Source organism: Phoca vitulina, unplaced genomic scaffold (genome assembly GCF_004348235.1).
Source record: "Phoca vitulina isolate PV1807 unplaced genomic scaffold, GSC_HSeal_1.0 scaffold26, whole genome shotgun sequence".
NCBI classification, from domain to species: domain Eukaryota; kingdom Metazoa; phylum Chordata; class Mammalia; order Carnivora; family Phocidae; genus Phoca; species Phoca vitulina.
In genome coordinates, this window is record NW_022589729.1 from 10,743,437 (window position 1) to 10,770,815 (window position 27,379).

Sequence of the window (27,379 nt, forward strand, 5' to 3'; positions counted from 1 at the left end):
TTAAAACTTGCCTCTTATAGGAGGCCTGCTGTGCAATCCCAATGTAATTAATCTCTGCTTTCTTCATTGTCCTACAGTGATATATTCATCTGGCATTATACACAAAGTTGAATAGGTAATCAATAAATGTTGCTTAAGAATCAAATAACCAAATTTCTAAAAAGGTATTAATTAAATATAATTGAAAACATGGGTTGATAAGGAAACCTAGATATGCCTAATTTTATCATTGTATTTCACCTGTCTGGTCTATTCCTGATAATTTACCCAAAAATTAAAAAATAAAGAGGATTTATATTTTTGTTTTATAAGGGGAAGAAAATCTCAAGAACCCTCATCATTTGATAAGAGATAGGTCCCAACGAAGCATTTAAGACATTTATAGAAACAGTATCTTCACTAAAATGGTAAAGTAACCAGTAGTATCCAAGCTAGGGAAAAAAAAGGGCATTTTAACTATGCTTTTTATCATGTAATCTATTTCAATGAAGCTGAATGAGAAGCTAATATCTATGCAAAGTGTTATTATGATCTACTTTACACAAAGTAAGAAGCACAATGTAGTAAAGACTTTTACTTGTCTACCTTCATTTTTCTTGTTGCCCTTCATTTTTTACACTAGAACTCCTGGCTTTTAGCTGAGCACAAATGCCCCTTCCTTGTCCCCAACTGGGTTCTTTTTCCCAGCTTACCTTGCAGTAGGTATGGTTAAGTGATGGAAATTCTGGCCAGTGCAACGTGAGCAGACGTGAATTCTGCATTTCCAGGTATGCCCTCCAAATATATGCATTTTGAGTATCCTCTGTGTTTCTTTTTCCTGCTGACTGGGAAGGTGAGAGATGGATCTACCACTTTGGATGCAGAGATGAAATCCACATGCAGAGGATGATGGTGTCATTTTACCAGTCCTTCAATGTTTACCTCTGGATTGCTATATGAGAGAGAAATATGAATCTATCTTGTTTAAACTACTATATTTATGGATCTCGATGTTGCAAAAGCTTTTTGTAAATCAATACCAAAAAAAAAAAAAAAAAAAAAAAAACAGAGAAAATTGTCGTTAAAAAAAGGTCTCTGAAAATGCAATGCAGTTAGTCAGAGAGTAGAGTTACATAATCAGAAATTTTGGCTATTAGTCTAGTGCTTAGGCTACTAATAACTCAGTATTCTTGTAGTGGGATTATAAGTAAAACAAACACACAAAAACATGTGCTCGTTCAATGAATAGTCACTAAATAACTAGTGTTTACTATTTACTGTGTCATTCAAGTAACCAAAGTACACTTCTATTTTGGCAAATTAGGTTAGCCTGGAATCACATTGTAGAAGTTGATTTGGGAGGAAAATTCCTTTTTGCTTATAATGATCATTGCCTCATTTTGGACTCAATATTTGAGAGGCAGAATGATGTGAAATGTATAACTGAGAGGAACCTGTCTCATTGTTTTGTATCATTTATATATCCCCTTGCTTCTCTTAAGTAGTAGAATATTTTATATCTATATATAAAGCAGTTTATACATGTTATTGATAGAATAGGATTCATAGCAGGTGGGACAGAATAAATGAGTTGAGGGAGTTAGTGGATAAGAGGTTAAGAGAATCAAGCAGCCATGAGCCATGTACAGTATTATCACTCCTAGATGCACTCTATTTGAAGTTACCAAGAGTTGCTCAAGGTAGGCAATTGTAAAATTAGATGGCATCAAATAAAAATCTTCTAATCTTGCAAGTTCTTTTCACTTAACAAAATTAACCTTCTTTATAATAAAATTTCACATTAAAAATGTTTTAATATATCAGGTTAAAGAAGATAGCTAGAATTTAACAAGCTACTATAATCCTGATAGAACATGAATGGCTAATAACGCTTTTGCCAGTCTTACCTTTGAGCAATAGCTTTATGAAAACAATTTTATACATACATTTAAATTTAATAAACTTATATTGATCTGTATGCAAGACATTATCGGGGATAGGAAGATGAAAAGGCATGCATCTGCTCTGCTATGGATTATAAATGACTAGAAGAAATTAAGTATACAAACAAGATAAACTGATGAGTGCTATTGTTTAATTGAAATATGATCATTCCTTTGACTGACAAATCATGCATCTTAGCATCACATTCTCAAAGGAAACTATGAATTTACTTAGCTGAAAAATTAAAAACCAAAATCTAGACTACATTTTTCTAAAACAGAATAGGGCTCCAAACAAAAAATCATAGCACAATGAACTTAGCAATAAAATATGTGTAATATAAAACGTTGAGAGTCAGCCTAGGGAAAATTTTAAAGTTTATTTTTTTAAATGGAATAAATGCTTTAGCTTAAAATCAGGCAAAATAGTTATTTTAAAGCAAGTTTGAGAAAATTTTGGGAATACATCATTTGACAACTAGGTTGATCATAAAAAATACAATTCTTTAACATGCTCAGATGCACCTTAAAATGACTCACTGGGTTGTAGAACCTAACACATTTTCTTCCCAATTATTTTTGAAGGGTTTCTGACAAATGTTTTCTTAGGGAAGAATGACAGACTGTCTTCTTTATTTTGTTTTTATCAGACTCTTATTTTTAATCCTGTCATAGAAGCAAATGGCAGAGCTATGATTTGGATAAGCTATGTAACAGAGGCTCAATTTGCAAAATTTATGATATAGCTTTCTTTAATCTATCAAAGAATGCAGGTTATATGGTATTTTGATAAAAGATGTAGATTTGGTTGTATATGTTAATGAATTCCCTCCTGACAATCTTAAAAAGGTGCCAACAATTGCTGGAGCAGAAACTGTATATGATATTGAAAGCCTTAGAAAACTCTCCCAAGTATAAAAATTTCCACCTAAATATTTTTGCCATATGATATTAAAAGGTAATTATTGATAAAAATTAATTAACAAACAAGTTCATTCAAATATGGCTACTACATATAAATGCATATGTTTATTAGCAGACCTTAATATTTGAAATGTAAAAGATCATTCTTCAATATTAAAATATTATTATTCAATAATAACAAAATATTGTTTTATAGTTTTGAAAAATTAATAAAATTTGGAAAATATATTGTTTTAAACCAATGTTTTATTGCTCTACTTATAAACTATCTGTTTTTCTCTGAATGTTTAAATTGACACATGACTAAATTATATAAGGCATATAGTAAAATTCTTAATTTAGTGAATTGCACACTGAATACTTCAAATTATTTGATTCTTTTAAACTCCTTTTAGTAGTTATCTAAAGCACAGTCTGTTCTTTTTTGCAGTTACCTTCATTTATTTTCTATTAAATTTCATTCTTCTGAGCACTGAGATTCATTTAGTCTGATGAACTGCCTGCACTACTAAGCATGTCCACTTCTGACAAATCATTTCAATATTTTGCAAAGGCTGACATGGAGGGCAGAAAAAGAAAAAGAAAAAAAAACTGTTGGAGGAAAGCCCTTTCAACATGGGACTTAACTTGGACAGTCATTATAGCATTCCTTCATTCATTAAGCAAACAAACAAAAAACAATGGGGATTTTAGATTAGACCATGACATTTTCTAGATCTAGACAGTTATTAGTTAAATTAAGGTATTTTCTCTTTAGAGTTACTAAGTACATATGCTTTCCCAGTATCTACCTAAATAAAGTTGTTTATTTCCAAGAAAGAATGCTATTGCACATTTCTTTTAAAATATGTGGTTAAGAGGGGGGCGGAGCAAGATGGCGGAGGAGTAGGAGACCTGGATTTCGTCTGGTCCCAGGAATTCAGCTGGATAGGGATCAAACCATTCTGAACACCTACAAACTCAACAGGAGATCGAAGAAAAGAATAGCAACAACTCTCTGAACAGAAAAGCGACCACTTTCTGGAAGGTAGGACGTATGGAGAAGTGAATCCGAGGCGATATTTGGGAGGATAGACGGCGGGGAAGGGGCCTCCATCGGCCGCTTCTGGCAAGTGATAGAGCCGCGGAGCACAAAATTGGAACTTTTAGAAGTCGGCTCCGCTGAGGGACGTCACTCTGGTGGCTAAGTGGGGGGTGGAACCCTCGTGGGACAGTGTGGTCTCAGGACCCTCGGGGTCACAGAAAGACCGGGGGTGCCTGAGTGCGGCAGAGCTCCCAGGTATCGGAGCAGGGAAGCCGGCTGCAGAGACGGAGCCCAGGCGCGGGCTCTCAGCTCGGGGTTGCCATAAACCGTGATCCGCGGCACAGTCGGGCCACCGCTCCTCCAGCAGGGACCCAACAAGCGGCAGATCCGGGGAGACTCACCTTCTTCCCCCGGGAGGAGAGGTGCGGGAGCGCACTGCGGGGATCTGCTGGGTTTGGAGACTCCACCCGGGGTCGGGTGCCAGATAGAAAGGCGCGGTCACAGGCCGGGTGAGCACGGAGTGCGGCCGGAGACCGGGGAGACGGGAGTGACTGACTGCTTTTCTCTGGGGGCTCGCTGAGGAGCGGGACCCCGAGTTCTCGGCTCCTCCAGGGCAGAGACTTGGGAGGCCGCCATTTTCACTCTCGGCCTCCAAAGCTGTATGGAAAGCTTGCAGGGAACAAAAGCTCCGGAGAGCAAACCCGAGCAGATTACTTAGCCCGGACCGGCAAGGGCGGGGCAATTCTGCCTCCGGCAAAGACATTTGGGAACCACGGCAACAGGCCCCTCCCCCAGAAGATCAGCGAGAACAGCCAGCCAAGACCAAGTTTACCGATCAATGAGAACGGCAGAACTCCAGCGCTAGGGGAATACTGCACATAGAATTCATGGCTTTTTTTACCATGATTCTTTAGTCTTTCAAAGTTAATTATTTTTTTTAACTGTCTTTTTTTCTTTTTTTTGAATTTTTCTTTTTCCCTTTTTCAACCAACATCTTATCAATCCCTTTTTTAAAAAAAACATTTTTATTTTTCATTTTTAGAGTCATATTCTATCCCTTCATAGTAGTTACCTGTATTTTTGGCATATATATATAAGTTGTTCTCTCTTTAAAATTTTGAGATAGTTTCTTCTAACAGATCAAAATATACTCTAAATCTCTAGTGTATGGTTTTTTTCTACTCCCCTGCCTGATCACATTCTCTCCCTTTTTTCTTTTTTTTTTTTAAATCCTCTTCTTTCTTTTTTCAAACAACTTATCAAATCCTTTTATAAAATTTTTTATAATTTCCATCTTTACAGTCATATTCCATCCCTTCATCATATCAACCCTTATTTTTGTACATATATAAGTTTTTCTTTCTTTAAAAATTTGGGAGGCACTTTCTTTTAACAGACCAAAATACACCCAAAATCTAGTGTGTGGCACTGATCTATAAACCAGCCTGATCATATTTGATCACATTCTGTTTTTGTTTTGTTTTGTTTTGTTCTGTTTTTGTTTGTTTTTATCTTTATCTTTTTCTTTTTTCTTTTTTTCTTTCTTTTTCTTTTTTCTCTCTTTCCCTTTCTTTTCCCACTGCTTCAGGTCTTTTCTGATTTGTTTAGAGTATATTTTCTGGGGACGTTGTTACCCTGTTAGCATTTTGTTCTCTCATTAATCTATTCTCCTCTGGGCAAAATGACAAGACGGAAAAAATCACCTCAACAAAAAGAACAAGAGGTAGTACCGACTGCCAGGGACCTACTCAATACGGACATTAGTACGATGTCAGATCTAGAGTTCAGAATCATCACTTTAAAGATACTAGCTGGGCTTGAAAAAAGCATGGAAGTTATTAGAGAAACCCTTTCTGGAGAAGTAAAAGAACTAAAATCTAACCAAGTAGAAATCAAAAAGGCTATTAATGAGGTGCAATCAAATATGGGGGTGCTAACTGCTAGGATAAATGAGGCAGAAGAAAGAATCAGTGAGATAGAAGACCAAATGATGGAAAATAAAGAAGCTGAGAAAAAGAGAGATAAACAACTACTGGATCACGAGGGCAGAATTCGAGAGATAAACAATACCATAAGATGAAACAACATTAGAATAATTGGGATCCCAGAAGAAGAAGAAAGAGAGAGAGGGGCAGAAGGTATAATGGAGCAAATTATAGCAGAGAACTTCCCTAATTTGGGGAAGGAAACAGGCATCAAAATCCAGGAAGCACAGAGAACCCCTCTCAAAATCAATAAAAATAGGTCAACACCCCGACATCTAATGGTAAAACTTACGAGTCTCAGAGACAAAGAGAAAATCCTGAAAGCAGCTCGGGAGAAGAGATATGTAACCTACAATGGTAGAAACATTAGATTGGCAACAGACTTATCCACAGAGACCTGGCAGGCCAGAAAGGACTGGCAGGACATATTCAGAGCACTAAATGAGAAAAATATGCAGCCAAGAATACTATATCCAGCTAGGCTGTCATTGAAAATTGAAGGAGAGATAAAAAGCTTCCAGGACATTTGCAAACTAAAGGAATTTGCAAACACAACACCAGCCCTACAAGAAATATTGAAAGGGGTCCTCTAAGCAAAGAGAGAGCCTAAAAGCAACATAGACCAGAAAGGAACACAAACAATATACAGTAACAGTCACTTTACAGGCAATACAATGGCACTGAACTCCTATCTTTCAATAGTTACCCTGAATGTAAATGGGCTAAATGCCCCAATCAAAAGACACAGGCTATCAGATTGGATTAAAAAACAAGACCCATCGATATGCTGTCTGCAAGAGACTCATTTTAGACCCAAAGACACCCCCAGATTGAAAGTGAGGGGGTGGAAAACCATTTACCAGGCTAATGGACACCCAAAGAAAGCTGGGGTGGCAATCCTTATATCAGACAAATTAGATTTTAAACCAAAGACTGTAATAAGAGATGAGGAAGGACACTATATCCTACTTAAAGGGTCTATCCAACAAGAAGATCTAACAATTGTAAATATCTATGCCCCTAACATGGGAGCAGCCAATTATATAAGGCAATTAATAACAAAAGCAAGGAAACACATCAACAACAATACAATAATAGTGGGGGACTTTAACACCCCCCTCACTGAAATGGACAGATTGTCTAAGCAAAAGATCAACAAGGAAATAAAGACTTTAAATGACACACTGGACCAAATGGACTTCACAGACATATTCAGAACATTCCATCCCAAAGCAACGGAATACACATTCTTCTCTAGTGCCCATGGAACATTCTCCAGAATAGATCACATCGTAGGTCATAAATCAGGTCTCAACCGGTACCAAAAGATTGGGATCATTCCCTGCCTATTTTCAGACCACAATGCTTTGAAACTAGAACTCAATCACAAGAGGAAAGTCGGAAAGAACTCAAATACATGGAGGCTAAAGAGCATCCTACTGAAGAATGAATGGGTCAACCAGGAAATTAAAGAAGAATTAAAAAAATTCGTGGAAACCAATGAAAATGAAAACACAACTATTCAAAATCTTTGGGATACAGCAAAGGCAGTTGTAAGAGGAAAGTATATAGCAATACAAGCCTTTCTCAAGAAACAAGAAAGGTCCCAAGTACACATCCTAACCCTACACCTAAAGGAGCTGGAGAAAGAACAGCAAATAAAGCCTAAACCCAGCAGGAGAAGAGAAATAATAAAGATCAGAGCAGAAATCAATGAAATAGAAACCAAAAGAACAGTAGAACAGATCAACGAAACTAGGAGCTGGTTCTTTGAAAGAATTAACAGGATTGATAAACCCCTGGCCAGACTTATCAAAAAGAAAAGAGAAATGACCCAAATCAACAAAATCATGAATGAAAGAGGAGAAATCACAACCAACACCAAAGAAATACAAACAATTATAAGAACATATTATGAGCAACTCTATGCCAGCAAATTAGATAACCTGGAAGAAATGGATGCATTCCTAGAGATGTATCAACTACCAAAACTGAACCAGGAAGAAACAGAAAACCTGAACAGACCTATAACCACCAAGGAAATAGAAGCAGTCATCAAAAATCTCCCAAAACACAAAAGCCCAGGGCCAGATGGCTTCCCAGGGGAATTCTACCAAACATTTAAAGAAGAATTAATACGTATCCTTCTGAAACTGTTCCAAAAAATAGAAATGGAAGGAAAACTTCCAAACTCATTTTATGAGGCCAGCATTACCTTGATCCCAAAACCAGACAAAGACCCCATCAAAAAGGAGAATTACAGACCAATATCCCTGATGAACATGGATGCAAAAATTCTCACTAAAATACTAGCCAATAGGATCCAACAGTACATTAAAAGGATTATTCACCACGACCAAGTCGGATTTATCCCTGGGCTGCAAGGTTGGTTCAATATCCGCAAATCAATCAACGTGATACAATACATTAACAAAAGAAAGAACAAGAATCATATGATCCTCTCAATAGATGCAGAAAAAGCATTTGACAAAGTACAGTATCCTTTCTTGATCAAAACTCTTCAGAGTATAGGGATAGAGGGTACATACCTCAATATCATAAAAGCCATCTATGAAAAACCCACAGCGAATATCATTCTCAATGGGGAAAAACTGAGAGCTTTCCCCCTAAGGTCAGGAACGCGGCAGGGATGTCCACTATCACCACTGCTATTCAACATAGTATTGGAAGCCCTAGCCACAGCAATCAGACAACAAAAAGAAATCAAAGGCATCCAAATTGGCAAAGAAGAAGTCAAACTCTCACTCTTTGCAGATGATATGATACTTTATGTGGAAAATCCCACAGACTCCCCCCCAAAACTGCTAGAACTCATACAGGAATTCAGTCAAGTGGCAGGATATAAAATCAATGCACAGAAGTCAGTGGCATTCCTATACACCAACAACAAGTCAGAAGAAAGAGAAATTAAGGAGTCGATCCCATTTACAATTGCACCCAAAACCATAAGATACCTAGGAATAAATCTAACCAAAGAGGCAAAGGATCTGTACTCAGAAAACTATAAAATACTCATGAAAGAAATTGAGGAAGACACAAAGAAATGGAAAAACGTTCCATGCTCATGGATTGGAAGGACAAATATTGTGAAGATGTCAATCCTACCTAGAGCCATCTACACATTCAATGCAATCCCCATCAAAATACCATCCACTTTTTTCAAAGAAATGGAACAAATAATCCTAAAATTTGTATGGAACCAGAAAAGACCCCGCATAGCCAGAGGAATGTTGAAAAAGAAAAGCAAAGCTGGCAGCATCACAATTCCGGACTTCCAGCTCTACTACAAAGCTGTCATCATCAAGACAGTATGGTAATGGCACAAAAACAGACACATAGATCAATGGAACAGAATAGAGAGCCCAGAAATGGACCCTCAACTCTATGGTCAACTAATCTTTGACAAAGCAGGAAAGAATGTCCAGTGGAAAAAAGACAGTCTCTTCAACAAATGGTGTTGGGAAAATTGGACAGCCACATGCAGAAGAATGAAACTGGACCATTTCCTTACACCACACACAAGAATAGACTCCAAATGGTTGAAAGACCTCAATGTGAGACAGGAGTCCATCAAAATCCTAAAGGAGAACACAGGCAGCAATCTCTTCGACCTCAGCCGCAGCAACTTCTTCCTAGAAACATCGCCAAAGGCAAGGGAAGCAAGGGCAAAAATGAACTATTGGGACTTCATCAAGATAAAAAGCTTTTGCACAGCAAAAGAAACAGTCAACAAAACCAAACAACAACTGACAGAATGGGAGAAGATATTTGCAAATGACATATCAGATAAAGGGCTAGTATCCAAAATCTATAAAGAACTCATCAAACTCAACACCAAAAGAACAAAGAATCCAATCAAGAAATGGGCAGAAGACATGAACAGACATTTTTGCAAAGAAGACATCCAAATGGCCAACAGACACATGAAAAAGTGTTCAATATCGCTCGGCATCAGGGAAATCCAAATCAAAACCTCAGTGAGATACCACCTCACACCAGTCAGAATGGCTAAAATTAACAAGTCAGGAAATGACAGATGTTGGTGGGGATGTGGAGAAAGGGGAACCCTCCTACACTGTTGGTGGGAATGCAAGCTGGTGCAGCCACTCTGGAAAACAGTATGGAGGTTCCTCAAAAAGTTGAAAATAGAGCTACCATATGATCCAGCAATTGCACTCCTGGGTATTTACCCCAAAGATACGAAAGTAGGGACCCGAAAGGGTACATGCACCCCGATGTTTATAGCAGCAATGTCCACAATAGCCAAACTGTGGAAAGAGCCAAGATGTCCATCGACAGATGAATGGATAAAGAAGAGGTGGTATATATATACAACGGAATATTATGCAGCCATCAAAAGGAATGAGATCTTGCCATTTGCAACGATGTGGATGGAACTGGAGGGTATTATGCTGAGCGAAATAAGTCAAACAGAGAAAGACATGTATCATATGACCTCACTGATATGAGGAATTCTTAATCTCAGGAAACAAACTGAGGGTTGCTGGAGTGGGGGGTGGGGTGGGAGGGATGGGGTGACTGGGTGATGGACACTGGGGAGGGTATGTGTTCTGGTAAGCGCTGTGAATTGTGCAAGACTGTTGAATCTCAGATCTGTACCTCTGAAACAAATAATGCAATATATGTTAAGAAAGAAAAAAAGAAGAAGAAGAATGTAGCAGGAGGGGAAGAATGAAGGGGGGGAAATCGGAGGGGGAGAAGAACCATGAGAGACGATGGACTCTGAAAAACAAACTGAGGGCTCTAGAGGGGAGGGGGGTAGGAGGATGGGTTAGCCTGGTGATGGGTATTGAGGAGGGCACGTTCTGCATGGAGCACTGGGGGTTATGCACAAACAATGAATCATGGAACACTATATCTAAAACTAATGATGTAATGTATGGGGATTAACATAACAATAAAAAATAAAAAAAAAATATGTGGTTAAGGGGCACCTGAGTGGCTCAGTAGGTTAAGCATCTGCCTTCAGCTCAGGTCATGATACTGCGTGATCCTGGGATCGAGCCCTGTGTCAGGCTCCCTGCTCAGCAAGGAGTCTGCTTCTCCCTCTCCCTCTGCCCTGCTTGTGCTCTCTCTCTCTCTCTCAAATAAATAAATAAAATCTTAAAAAAAAAAAATATATAGTTGAATTTCAATTATTACTACCTACTGCCTCAGGCAATACTAAGGAGACATTATGAAAGACAATGATTGTCAAATGATAACTACTGATGTGAAAGCCCTCAAGAATGGGTAAGTTCAGTCTTAAATACAAATACCATGTTTCTCTGACTGAGTTCATCCAACCAAATATTCCTTCATGCAGCAGCTAGAAGGGAAAGGCCAACAATTAACTAATGTCACTCCTCTTATGTAATACCTTCTGGCGGAAGATTAAGACATGACTGTGGGGATATTGATGCAGATGGTGATTATAATGATAAAGATTAAAATTTTATTACATATTTATCGTGTGGGCACATGAGATTGGATCATACACAAAGTTTTTGAAAATCTAAGTATTTACAGCTGACCCAGTAGCTTCCAAACCTTACAGAAAATAGAAACCTAGCTACCTACACAATGACAAGAGAAAATGAATGTCTGTGAGGACTTGGGGATCATCTGTCAGGGTTACTTTTTAACTTATTTCCTACCATAAGGTTTTATTTTAATTCAATAAAAAATATGAATATTTTAACAAATTTAGTAGACTCTCAAAAGATATTATCTATTGACTTTGCTTTTTCAGTTGAGGCATGAGCTCTTCTGCACTACTCTAGCCTTCATATTACCAGTGGCACAAAAGCACAATTTTTACACTACTACAACTACGTAAACATTGTGCAAAGTCAAGTAATATATTGATTCTGACTCTTTTTCAAGACATTTGTTTTTCTTGGATTTAATAGTTGTCTGGGTCTTTTTTTTTTTTTTTTTTAAGATTTTATTATTTATTTGAGAGAGAGACAGAGAGACAGAGAGCCTGAATGGGAGGGGCAGAGGGACAAGCATTCTGTGCTGAGTGCAGAGCCCATGGGGCAAGGGGGTGGTGGGGGAGGGGCTCAATCTCAGGATCCCGAGACCATGACCCAAGCCCAAATCACGAGTCTGAGTCTCAACCGATTGAGCCACCCAGGTGCCCCTAATTGTCTTAGTTGTTATTTGCTTAGTTTTCTAATTATTTCGAGTGTTCTTACAGTTGGGTGACATACTGGTCACTAATTTTTCAAAATGCTTGAACACCTTTCAAACACTCAAAATATTTATAATTTCTCTCTTAAAATTCTCTCTCTTTGTCCTTTTATTTCTTCTCCAACTGCGTGTACTTCCTCCTCCCTTTTTTCTGAGACCCACTTCCCACAGCCCTGTCTTTCCACTGTAATAAGGAGTGATTCACTTCAAGCACGGACATATAAGGCCATTGGGGGACTTCCCTCTTCCACGTCCTGTATCCCATAATCTTGTTTTTACTTTACTGCTGCACTTTAGTGGTGCCTACCCTTCACAATTTTATAAAGAATGGAAAACATGACAGATTTAAAAACAAAAAACATTTTTATGATTCATTTCTGAAAATGCCTTTATCTAACCTCATCTTTGAGTTATAGTCTGATTGGCCATGGAAGTCTTAAGCTAACAAGCAGTTTCTCTTGAAATACTGACAGAATTACATCTTAGTCTTCTAATATTCAGGCTTATTGCTGAGAAGATGGATGCTATTCTTCAATTCCAAAATGCTTTTAAGATTTTTCCTCTAAAACGAGGTGTTCTGAAATTTCACAAAAACGTGATATGTGTGTGTGTATATGTTTGTGTGATTCATCATGCAATGCATGTGGCAAGCCCATTTAATCATCTAAGGACTAAAGTCTGGGGAACGTTTTTGTATTTTTCTTTTATAATTCCTTTTTTTTTTTTTTTCCTTTTCACCACACGTTCCTATTGTCAGAGGTTGGAGTGTCTAAAATTTCTTCTCTAAAGTTCATCTGTTGATCTTTTTTACTATTTTCAGAGTAATTTTACTGACTTTATCTTCCAACTTTTCCATTGCTTTTATGGTTTTGCCATTATTTTTTCTTTAATATATTTAAATTCTAAACTCTAAGTCTTGTTACTATAATGTGTCTCTATATATCATACTGTTCTAGCTTCACAAATATAATAATGCCTCATAATTTGCAGTGATTTTAATGACCATTTGGAAGCTTCCTATACTTCATCTCTTCTGTTAAATCTCTTTTCTGTTGTTGTTGACATTGCCATTGTTTTATTGTTGATGTTTTTATCTGTCTCTTTCATTTTGGACGTTTTTCTAGGTCCCATGATTATTGAGTCTCCACTCCCAGTTAAAATGGAGTCTTTAAAAGCTAATTTAAAACTGAGGTCATAGGTCTCTTATATAGAGGGTAAGTTAATATAAAATTATGACAAGTGTTGACATACATTTACAGAGAATGACTAGATAGTTATATGTCTTTTTGTTGGGAAATCCCAAATATCATAAACTGTAACTTCTCAAAGAGTCCAATTTCTCAAGCTAAAGTTCTCTAACATATTGGCTGGAGTGTTTGTGGCGTGAGGTGTGGGAAGGAGAAAGCTATGCTTCACTGCCCACATTCTAGTGCTATCACATATACTTTCAAAGTCTTCCTGCCTTGAGCACATGGTTCTCCACCATCTACATGGTATCTGCCACTTTTGTGTCTCTCTAGGATTTTGTAGCAGTGGAATGGCTGACTCCTTGTTATTTTTCTCTGTAGGGATTAGGCTGGAACTTCTTTTGTTGGTTGAAGTCAGTTGCCATTTCCCCATCTGTTTACTCTTTCTCAGAATGTTGTCAACATAATTCACCTCCTATTATCAACTCTTACATTCTTGTTTTGTGGATTTAAACAATTGTTTATCATTTTATTGACTGAATTGTTTGGAAAAATTTTGGTGATTTCTCATTTTTATAAAGCTAAGTTTGATCATTTATATTTTCCTCAATTGTTTTTGATTATATCATGACTTTAATAGGCACTGCCACAGAATAGAACATAATTTGCACTGAATTTTAGTTTCTTTTGTATCTGTGTTCATGTCCCCTTTTTATTCATGTTTGTTTTTCTTTTGATATTTTTATTCAGTTAGATAAGGTCTGTTTCAGTTTGATTCTTTAACACAATATGCATTTCTAATACTGAGTCTATTAGTGATTGTAACTTTGACTAACCGTATAAGTTATATGTGTTAATCCTGAGTGCACAAGAGACTATTGAGAACATAATTTTCTTTTCTTCTAAAATGTCATATCAGAGGTCCTTTTTTTCCTTTTCTTTTGTAATGGGTTTGCATGGTTATTATTACCTAGCTTATTCTTTGTTTTGGATATTTCATTTGTAATTCTTTTAGTTCACTTATAATTCAACTTGTAAACATTGTAAAAACAAGTAAAAGTTAATTTAGATTTCATGTTCTACCCCTCATAGTTATTACTTATTTAGCCAAATACATTAACCATATTATTTAGAGCAATTATATACTCATTCATTTCTTCCCAACTTGATTTGTCAAAGGCTGAGTCATTTTTATAATTTTTATTCATATATTTTAATTTCAGAATTTCTTCTAGTTGACTCTTGTTGTTACTCATGCAGAAAGGTACATGATTATTATATCTTTATCATGGATTTAATATTACAAAAATGTAAATTATATATGTTGCTCTATTTAATGTTTCTTGACTGAGAACATAATGAATTAGCCATTTAATAAATACCAGTTGTTACTATTATTATACTTTTCCAAGTTTTACATTTTATAATATGATGATAATAATGATGCTGACATTATTCATTGTTTCTGAGAATTGTTGCATGTAAGGTGTTTTAAAAATGCCTGACAAATATTAAGAACTCAAAAATTTTAGCTTTCTTCTTTCTCTTCCAGTTTCTCACCTCCTATCCTCTTATTGTTTAAATTTTCTTTTCATCTCTTTTATACTCTTACAATTATATTTTATTCTTTGAACCAACTTTAAAGCTTTGCTCTTAATAGAACACAGAAGCTTAGCTGTAAATCAAACTTTATGTTCATGATATCAAGCTCTCTTCTGTACTCTATAAACTGTATTTCTGTTAGTTTTTTTCTTTAGTAATTTTCAACAATGCATTTAATTTTTATATTTCAATAGTTGCTATATTTAAGGAAAATGTTTCTCTAATTATCAAATCAAAATTAAATCATCTTTTATCACCATATAACATAAGAAAATTAACTTTTTATTTCTACACATTACTCTTTCATTATCCTGGTTATGTTTAAATGACTAAATTCCTATGTGTTTTTATTATGTGTATTTTATTATCAGGATACTTTTAACCTTAAAGTTTGTTTTGGAATCTATACATGGCACGTATGAAAATAAATTAACTGATGTAAATTTACTTGTGCTTTTTCCTAATCTTGCATTCTATTTTGATTTGTCTCTGGTTGGCTGTGATACAAGCAAATTCTGGGAACTGTTTTCAGAAAGCTATATATTCTGAGTACTTACATACCTAAGAGAGTTTTTTATGTCTTAAACATAAGACACCTGGTAACAGTTGATGGCTTGTTTTTTTTGTTTGTTTGTTTGTTTACTATCAAAATGCTAAATTTTGTTTCACTTAGTTTTTTAATTTTTATTTTTTAGAGGGCGAGAGTAGGGAGAGGGAGAGAGAATCCCAAGCAGGCTCGACACCCAGTGCAGAGCCCCATGCGGGGCCAAACACAGGGCTCGATCTCACGACCCTGGGATCATGACGTGAGCCAAAATCAAGTCAGATGCTTAACCAACTGAGCCACCCAGGCACCCCTGTTTCATTTAGTTTTTGCAGTAAACATACCCGAGGATAGCTTTTTAAAAAATAAAAAATCTTTCCTTATTTTTAATGTGTGTTCCTTTTATTTAGCCATTGATTTTTTTCTTCCCTGGATATCTGTATCATTCTTTATTTCCAAATTCCAAAATTTTTAATTTTCTAATCTGCAGAAACTTGTCATATGAGGAAACTTTTCACTTCAATTAAGTTTTGGAACATGGTTTTTATTAATTTGTCCCTGTGTTTTATTATTTTATTTTATTAAGATTTTTTATTTATTCATTTGAGACTGAGAGAGAGAGAGAGAGAGGGCATGAGCAGGAGAGAAAGAGGCAGAAGGAAAGGGAGAAGTAGACTCCCCACTGATCCGGGAGCCTGAGGACCGGGGCTGGATCCCAGGATCTGGAGATCATGACCTGAGCTGAAGGCAGATACTTAACCATTTGAGCCACCCAGGCACCCCACCCTGTGTTTTATTATAGACCTACATAATTGACATAATAGTTCCTTTTTATTTGTTATCATAACTCTCATTTTTTCACATTATTTTAACTTCCTTAATTTTCTTTCTTTTGAATCATTTTGGAATTCATCTTAGCTTTATTTTTCAAAAAATTGTTTTATATTTTTCTGTAATATTAATTCTATGCTGTAATGTGATTTCTTAGTCTTATTTTTTAAATTAATGTTCACATAATGATCTGGAGATGTCCATAACACATAAATGATAAAAAAAAAAAAAAAACCTACAATACAACTTTAAGCTCTTGGATTCTACAGATACATTTTAAGTATACTGTATGTTTTTTGGCATTTTGATGAAGAGGTCTTGTCTTCCGTTTATATCTTTCTAAATTTAATGTCAATCGTACCCATCCAAATCAAACAAGATATTTGATGGTTTTATTTCTACTTCATCCCACAATCACCAAATGCATATTTCTTTTATTATAGTAATGCCATTTTTAATGCTTAACGATGAAAAAGTACATTTTTTTGATTAATGGGTAATTCTTACTAAATATGAAGAGTGAGAGTAATAGATTCTAGGTAATTGTTCCTAGAAAACCTGTATTCAAATTGATTTTGGTAGGCTGTAATAATGAGCCAAAAGCAATATGTTAACTTTCACATGGTTAAATGTAAAGATCTGCATTAAGATTTTTAAAATTGCTTGAAATTATTTTCTATCAAAATAACAAGTCGTTTTCCCTCAGAGGGGGTCATTATGAGATAAAATATTTTTTTAACAAAATATGACTGAGTGCACTTATAGTTTTTCTCTGATAAAGATAATAACGCTATCACTGTATATTGTATTGATCACACAAAACCTGGCACATTATGTTTCTATTAGTCACTCCACTAAAGTAATTCTTTAGAAACAAGGAAATCCAAAAATTTATTTAAATGTAAGAAGTTTGAAGATCCTGTCCTAGAAAGTAATTTAATGAAATGAGTAAGTGACCCCAAATGTTTGAAGGCACATTAAATGAGAGAAAGGATTTGTCTTGTTTTGTTTCTCCAGAAGGCTAAAACATGAAGATCCATGTCAATTCAACATAAAGAATTGCCTCAAAATTAGCTTTATAACAAAAAGTCAAACTTTCCCTAATGGGGTGAATTATCTTCCTAGAAAGATTCACATAAATACAGGGTTGTAGAAGGGGTTTTCCAGTTTCTTTTTCTTCCAACATCAAATCCATACTTGGACTCTAAAATAGGATTTGGTTTCAATGATAAAGATATTTTGATAAAATCTGACAAGTTTTTAGTAACCAACATATAAAAATGGACAATGGACAGATTAATTCTTTCATTTAAAAATATCTAATAGATATAAATAGCTTATTCAAAGTGCAGTGCTCAGCACTGAGAACATAACAATGAAGGAAGGCAGATATGGGCTTGGCTTGTTTGGATCTGTGGTAGGTGGAATGATATCCCTCTCCCGAAGATATCCATGTCTTAATCCCAAGAACCCTGTGAATATATTACTTCACATGACAAAGGGGGATTTGCAGATGTGATTTAGTTAAGGATCTTGAGTTTGGGAGATTGTGTTGGATGCTTCAAGTGGGCCCAATATGATAAAAAAAAAAAAAAAAGTCCACATAAGAGGGATGCAGGAAAGTCAGAGTCAGAAGGTGATAAGGTGTTGGAAGCAGAGGGAAAAAAGGTGATGTGAAAATGAAATGAGAGGTGAGAGTGGTATGGGGCCATGAGTCAAGAAATACAGATGGAAAAGATCACTGCTAATTACAATCAATATATATAACTTTCTTTCTTTGACACTACATTTGGTTTTATCAATACAGTTTTTTTATTTTTTTTTACAAATTTTTTGTATATAATCTATAAATACAAATTAAAGAAGTTAGTTTTTCAGAAGTAATTTACGACAGATAATTAATCCATTTGAGATGACAAAAATCTTTTGAACTTTGTCTTCATGTATAGCATTCTTAACAGGTGGTAAATTTTTTAAGTAGGATAAAAATAAAAATAAGACTATTGATCACTTATTACTGCAAGGTAATACATTTTATATACCATGTTATAGTCAGTCAGTTCATGGGCTTAACCTTGTTATCTGGTTTTACCTCTGAAAGACCTGAATGCCCCCAGTATCCATTCCTCATAACTAGAAAACTAAAATTTAATTTGTTTCATGTTTTCACCTCCTCCATGGCCATTTGGATTGTGTCCATAGGTGACTTTGATTGTATCCATCCACTGTTTCAAGATTCCATGGACTAAACTGGCTTCTAGCTCTTAACTAACTCTTCCTTTGTTCTGTGCACCTTCTGAAATCCAGGTCACATACTCAATTTGTTTTATGAAACCACCAACCTAACTCCCAACTAAAATTCCACAATTTTAGATCAGTTTATTTTCAGATATTGCCTTTTCAGGTTTTGACCTAAAAAGTTAGATGTCAAGCACTCAATTATTTTTTTCATATCCACTAAAATCTTTCTGCTATTGCTGAATTCTTCTCTGAGAATTTTTTTTCTTGATACACAACAGTCTTTTATAAGTTTATTTCAGATTATATAACATTTAAAATTAATGTAGATATATAAGAACAAGGAATTTGGCCCTTTAAAGTATAATTAATTATATTAATTGATTTACAAAGATATTTCAAAGTAACATATCTATCATTGATCCAACAATATAAAATTTATTTTTTATTATTGAATGTTATACTGAGAAGTTAAAATGATCTTTGACAAGTGGTATTATTAACAATTTAATATTTTCAAAATTTTCAAATAATTCATTATTTATAAAAATGCGTGATAAAAAGTCTCTGAAATGGTTCCAGAAATTAGGTCTAAATAAAGCATTTGGATCAAGGTTTTTTAAAAAGAGAAAGCAGAAGTTGTTAGTAAATTAAAATTAAGTTGTCATGGGATGTCAAAGGCTTCTATCCATTAAAGATCCTACATTTTAAATTTTACATATTACCCTAAGTATGTACATATTTAAATTAATTTTAAGAAAGAAGTAAAGTTTATCACTTTATAAAACATCTGCAAATCTATTAACAGCATTTCTGCAATCATATAATTAAGAATTTTTAAATTTCACTATTGTTCCTCAAATTGCGCTTATAATGTACTTCAAATCACATTTCCCTAATAAAAGCTCATATGATAGTTTCTGATTACTTTGGTTTTTGTCACTATTAGACAAAGTTCAAAGAAAGCTCTCTTCTTCTGTTCTTAGCTTGAACTTGACTTAGTCTAAGATTAATGTAATTATTAGTGTTTTTTAAATGAATAAATGGATGAGTATTTGTTGCATTTAGCTGGAAGTATCATAATACTTTTTGATTATTATTTGTGTGTATTACTGATTCTTTGAAGTAAATGTATTCCTTATTAATAAGTTATTGGGACTGTTGTTTTATCTGATTTATCTAGAACAGGACTGCCAAAGGATCTATTTCACAGCAATTGGTTATTGTACTTTAAACACAAATCTTTTATGTTATTATATATTCATATCTGTTAGAACCTCAAAACAAAATGAGGAATGCAGGGTTACCAAAATTTTTCCTTCCTTCACTATTGCATCATGGCTTCAAATGAAAAATTTTGGAATTGTTTCCCCATTGAGATGGCTGTGTTAGTGATGATGAAGAGAATCTTGAAGTCTAGGAGGCTTTTTGTTTTCCAGGTTTATTAAAATATAATGGATAATATTGTATAAGTTTAATGTGTACCATGATGATTTTATATACATATAGATTGTAAAATAATTACCACGATAAGGTAAGTTAACACACTGATCACCTCACATAGTTACTACTGTGTGTGTGTGGGGGGGGGTAGGGTGGGGAGGTGTGTGTGGTAAGAACAAGATCTACTCTTCTAGGAAATTTCCAGTATACAATACAGTATCATTAACTTTAGTCACCATACAGCACATTACATCCCCAAAACATATTCATCTTATAATAAAAAAATGTGTCCCACTCACTGGGCCCTGGAAACCACCAAACTACTCTCTATTTATGAGTTCACCTTTTTTAGATTTCTAGGATGCTTTGACAAGACAGTCTTTTGAATATCTCTCTGAATATCAATACCAACATGTTATTATCTAGAATAATAAACTTTAATCATTTGTTGACGATTACATACAATTAGATAAATTGCCATGTTATCTGACAAGGTTTATATATTAAGACTAGCACTGATGAGGACTCATTTTTTTCAAAGAAGTCAGATCCCCTAAGGGGAAAATCATTTATGATGCTTCATGAGTTAGAGCCAAGTGTACAATTTACACCTCTAAGGGTTAGATTTGGAAGGCAAGGAACATGTCTTCATGTCTTTATGATTTTCACTTGATCTAGATAAGAGCTCAGTACTCAAGGGAAACAAAATATAAACAGCAAAACAAAATAATTAAAAACTGAAAATAAAAAAAAAAATGTTTTTGTGGCTTACCTTAGATTAGTTAAAAGACCATCAGGGCACTCAGAATTCAGAGAAACTGATTGATAAAGAAGGCCACTATATCATAATAAAGGGGTCTATCCAACAACAAGATCTAACAATTGTAAATATTTATGTCCCTAACTTGGGAGCAGCCAAATATATAAATAAATTACTAACAAACTTAAAGAATGCCATTGATAATAATACAAAAATAGTAAGGGATTTTAACACCCCATTCATAGCAATGGACAGATCATCTAAGCAGAAAATCAACAAGGAAACAAGGGCTTTGAATGACACTGGACCAGATGGACTTACAGATAGATTCAGAGCATTTCATCCTAAAGCAGCAGAATACACATTCTTTTCAAGTGCAAATGGAAATTCTCCAGAATAGATCACATACTGGGTCACAAGTCAGGCCTCAACCAGTACAAAAAGATTGAAATCATACCATGCATATTTTCAGATCACAACACTATGAAACAAAGTCAACCACAAGAAAAAATTTGGAAAGACCACAAATATATGAAGGTTAAAGAACATCCTACTAAATAATGAATGGGTTAACCAGGAAATTAAAGAAGAATTAAAAGAACACATGGAAGCAACAAAAATGAAAACACGACAGTCCAAAATCTTTTGGATGCAGCAAAGGTAGTCAAAAGAGGGAAGTATATAACAATACAGGCCTTCCTGAAGAAGCAAGAAAAATCTCAAATACGTAACCTAACCTTACAAGCTAGGAAAAGAACAGCAAAGAAAGCCAAAATCCAGGAGGAGAAGGGAAATAATAAAATTAGAGCAGAAATCAATGATATTGGAATAAAAAAACAAAACAGTAGAACAGATCAATGAAACTAGGAGCTCATTCCCTGAAAAATAAACAGAACTGATAAACCCCTAGCCAGACTTAACAAAGAGAGAAGAGAAAGGACCCAAATTAATAAAATCATGAATGAAACAGGGTAGAGCACAACCAAAACCCCAGAAATACAAACAATTAGAATATTAGGAGCAATTATATGCCAAAAAAATAGGCAGTCTGGAAGAAATGGATAAATTCTTGAAACATATAAACTACCGAAACTGAATCAGGAAGAAATAGAAAAACTGAACAGACCCATAACCAGCAAAGAAATTTAATCAGTAATCAAAAACCTCCCACCAAACAAGAGTCCAGGGCTGGATGGCTTCCCAGGGGAATTCTACCAAACATTTAAAGAAGAATTAATACCTATTTTTCTGAAACCATTCCCAAATAGAAGTAGAAGGAAAACCTCCAAATTCATTCTATGAACCTTACCTTGATTCCAAAACCAGACAATGACCCCACTCAAAAGGAGAATTATAGACCAATATCCCTGATGAACATGGATGCAAAAATTCTCAACAAGATACTAGCTAATTGAATCCAACAGTATATAAAAAGAATCATTCACCACAACCAGGTGGGATTTATTCCTGGGCTGCAGGGGTGGTTCAATATCTGCAAATTGATCAACATGATACACCACATTAATACAAGAAAGGATAAGAACTATATGATCCTCTTGATAGATGCAGAAAAAAAGCATTTGACAAAATACAGCATCCTTTCTTGATAAAAAAACCCTCAAGAAAGTAGGGATAGAAGAAACATACTTCGGGGCGCCTGGGTGGCTCAGTCGTTAAGCGTCTGCCTTCGGCTCAGGTCATGATCCCAGGGTCCTGGGATCGAGTCCCACATTGGGCTCCCTGCTCTGCGGGAAGCCTGCTTCTCCCTCTCCCACTCCCCCTGCTTGTGTTCCTGCTCTCGCTATCTCTCTCTCTGTCAAATAAATAAATAAAATCTTTAAAAAAAAAAAAAAAAAAGAAACATACTTCAACATCATAAAGTCCACATACAAAAGACCCACAGCTAATATCATCCTCAATGGGGAAAACTGAAAGCTCTTCCCCTCAGGTCAGGAACATGACAGGGATGCCCACTCTCAGCACTCTTGTTCAACATAGTACTGGAAGTCCTAGCTTCAGAAATCAGACAACAAAAAGAAATAAAAGTCATCCAAATTGGCAAGGTAGAAGTCAAACTTTCACTCTTCGCAGATGGTGTGATATTCTATGTAGAAAACACAAAAGACTCCACCAAAAAATTGCTAGAACTGATACAGGAATTCAGCAAAGTCATAGGATATAAAATCAATGCACAGAAGTCTGTTGCATTTGTATACACCAATAATGAAAAAGCAGAAAGAGAAATCAAGGAATCAACACCATTTTTAATTGCACCAAAAACCATAAGATACCTAGGAATAAACCTAACCAAAGAGGTAAAAGATCTGTATTCTGAAAGCTATAGAACACATATGAAAGAAATTGAAGAAAACACAAAGAAATGGAAAAACATTCCACGTTCATGGATTGGAAGAAAAAATATTGTTAAAATGTCAATACTACCCAAAGCAATCTACACATTTAATGCAATCCTTATCAAAATAACACCAGCATTTTTCACAGAGCTAGAATAAACAATCCTCAAATTTGTATGGAACCACAAAAGACCCAGAATAGACAAAGCAATGATGAAATAGAGAACCAAAGCTGGAGACATCACAATTCCAGATTTCAAGCTGTATTACAAAGCTGTAATCATCAAGACAATATGGTACTGGCACAAAAACAGACTCAGGTCAATGGAACAGAATAGAGAACCCAGAAATAGACCCACAACTATATGGCCAACTAATCTTCGACAAAGCAGAAAAGACTATCCAATGGAAAAAAGACAGTTTCTTCAACAAATGGTGTTGGGAAAACTGGACAGAACATGAAGAAGAATGAAACTGGACCACTTTCTTACACCATACACAAAAATAAATTAAAAATGGATGAAAGACCTAAATGTGAGACAGGAATACATCAAAATCCTAGAAGAGAACACAGGTAGCAACCTCTTTGACCTGGGCCATTAGCAACTTCTTACTTGACACATCTCCAGAGGCAAGGAAAACAAAAACAAAAATGAACTATTGGGACTTCATCAAGGTAAAAAGCTTCTGCAGAGCAAAGGAAACAACAAACTAAAAGGCAAAAAACAGAATGGGAGAAGATGCAAATGCCATATTGGATAAAGGGCTAGTATCCAAAATCTATAAAGAACTTATCAAACTCAACACCCAAAAATAAAAAATCCAGCTAAGAAATGGGCAGAAGACATGAACAGACATTTCTCCAAAGAAGACATCCAGATGACTAACAGACACATGTAAAAAATGATCAACATCACTCATCATCAGAGAAATACAAATTGAAACCACAATGAGATGCCTCCTCATACTGGTCAGAATAGTTAAAATTAACAACTCAGGAAACAACAGATGTTGGTGAGGATGCAGAAAAAGGGGAATCCTCTTACACTGTTGGTGGGAATGCAAACTGGTGCAGCCATTTTGGAAAACATTATAGAGGTTTCTGAAAAAGTTAAAAAATAGAACTAGCATATGACCCAGCAATTGCACTACTAGGTATTTATCCAAAGGATACAAAAATTTTGATTTGAAGGGGCACATGCACCTGAAGTTTATAGCAGCATTATAAACAATAGCCAATTTATGGAAAGAGCCCAAATGTTCATTGACTGATGAATGCATAAAGAAGATGTGGTATGTACACACACACACACACACACACACAATGGAATGTCACACATCCATCAAAAAAAATGAAATTTTGCCATTTGCAACAACATGGATGGAACTAGAATATATTATGTTAAGCAAAATAAGTCAGTCAGAGAAAGACAAATACCATAGGATTTCAGTTATATGTGGAATTTAAGAAACAAAACAAACTAACATAGGGGAAGTGAAGGAAAAATAAAATAAGGTAAAAACAGAGAGGGAGGCAAACCATAAGAGACTCTTAACTATAAGGAACAAACTGAAGGTTGATGGAAGGGAGGTAGGTGGGAGGATGGGGTAAGTGGGGGATGGGCATTAAGGAGGGCACTTGTAATGAGCACTAGGTGTTATATGCAAGTGATGAATCACTAAATTTTACCCCTCAAACTAATACCTATATGTTAACTAACTTGAATTTAAATAAAATGTTGAAAACAAAAGAGAAACTGATTTATTCAGAAGCAAAATACTGTGTTTCTGGTACACAGAATGATAATGATAGAGATATCACCAGGTGGCATTGCAATTCACTCACGATACAAATAAATAAATTACTTAAATTACATAAATTTTTAAAAATAAAACAATATATTTAGAAATTATTCTTCTCCAAACTCAACTCTAGGTAATGTCTCTTTTCTCAATTTTTGCAATTTTCAACAGACTAGAAGGAAAGTGGTTTATGTTTTAGTGAGTCGATTTGGGAGAAAACTAACACTAATTATAGGGTTTCAAATAGAAACAAATAAGTGTATTTCTCATCAAAAAAAAAAAAAAAGAAAGCTAGTCTGAGCTATAGATCACTAGATTTTTGTCCATAATATCAATATTTTTTAAACCTCATGCTGATTTTTTACAAATAATTTTTAAATTACTACTAAAATTTAGAGATAGTGTTTTTACAAATCTGCATTCATAGCATAGAAGTCATTGGACTGCACAAATCAGTCTTTGCTTTTGTTGAGATAAATATGATTTTTCATTCCTAAGATGGTCTCAAGAAAATTACAGATGTATTGTACTTACAGAAGATACAAAATGAGTAGAAAACATCAATTATAAGCATCAGTGCATTAAATTAGTTTATACACTTTGCTAGTTTTAAACAAAGAAGTTTTGCTCTTTGTATTTCTCATAAAAAGTGAGGTGTAAAATATAGTGTGTCCCCTTCTCTGTTATACCATAGGTAAGCAATGTGTCCTAGAAGAGTAAAAAAAAAAATGTTTCTAGTTTGATTGGCATGCATTTACTTTTTAATGCAGTATGATATTTTTAAAATTTCAACAATATAGATCTTTTTATATGGAAGTTTTATTATTCCATTAAAGATTCTTGATATTGTATTTATGAGTTTTTCTGAATTATGTATTTTGGTAGGTGACAATTGCTTGACAAAATAACTTTTGTATAATTTCATGTGTGGTAAGGTCAATAGTTTGTGTAACTGTTTGGATGATTTCCAGTTATTAATCAACCCTACATGTTTCTTCAAAAACCTTATTTTATAACTAATAGACTTTCTCATAATGCAATGAGCTTGCCAATATTTCAATGCAAATTGGTGTGACACTATTAAGTTCTATACTGAGGCAACACTAAATTACTCTTGACTCATAATTAAACACTTGTTCTAAGCATGTAAACTCCTTGTCCTCAAAAGAACAACTAACTTGCTGCACATATTTGAACACTGGGAACTGGCTTCATAAGTTGAGTCTCAGGTCAAGACATTCCCAGGCTTATCAAGAACACCTGCACAAAATTCAGTGTGACCACTACCCTCTTGAGTCACTTTACCAATATTCTGATTATGAAATGTATTCATACTAAGATATTTGAAAAACTTTTAGTTATTTGTCATTATGACTGATTCTAGAGGGTAAATTGCATCATACAAAAGAAAGACAAATGGAAAACATTCACAGCTCAGTCTGAGTAAACCACAGGGCCCTGATTAACACATCAAATGATGTGAAGTACTATAATGATATACTGTATTACACTGTACTATACTATACTATAATGATGTACTATATGTTGGCTAATTGAACACTAATAATTTCTTAACTGGGTAAGAGAAGTAAGTCATATGAAAAAGTAAAATGTCATATATATATATACAGTCAGCAAGCAGTAGAGCTGGAACCCAGAGATGCCTACACCAGGTGTTGAACCGAGCTACAAGTTGCCGCACCCACAGGAGAGCGGTGTACAGATAAATAGGGAGAATATATAATGGGATGCTGGAAAGCTGGGTATAGGAGTTTAGAATTACTGCTGTGGGCAGTTAGATGCCATTGGAATGTCCAGATCAATAGGACTTGGTTATTCTATTGTTGTTTTCTTTTCTTTTCTTTTTTTCTTTCCTTTTCTTTTTTCTTTTCTTTTCATTTTTTCTTTTCTTTTCTTTTTTTCTTCTTTCCTTCCTTTTTTCTTCTTTTAAGAGTTCAGCTTTTTATTGAAATTGTTACAAGAGGTTTAGTCAAAAAAAACCAAAGCCCACGTGATCACTCGATGCCTGAGATTCTTCTGCTTGCTTCCCCTTTCTTCTCCTTGGCTGGGGCCACAGAGGTGGAGAGGGCTGGAGCTCCCTCTGGTGCAGCGCGGGCTGCTGAGGCAGGTCCACCAAGCCTAGTGCTGCAGATGAAGTTCCCAATGTTGACATTGGCCACGGCCTTTGCAAACCAACCTGGCCAGAAAGGCTCAACATTTATACTAGCTGCTTTAATGAGAGCATTGATCTTATCCTCAGTGACGGTCATGTCATCGCCATGCTGATGAGGGCAGTAGGTGCAGCAAGATCAGGGTCTGAGGCCATGGTGTGGGAGGCAGCTACAGGTCTGGCACTAGTCACCCGGTGAAGTGAGGGCCTTGGAAGGACTGAGGACCTTACTGGAAGCTGAGGAAAACTGTTTCTTGAATTATAAATGCATTAGCCAGCCATGTATAGATGTATCATTTATCAGTTCTTACATAAATGGTAAAATTACAGTTTTTGTTAGTCCAGATTATAGGAGAAGTGAGGAATGAATTCAACA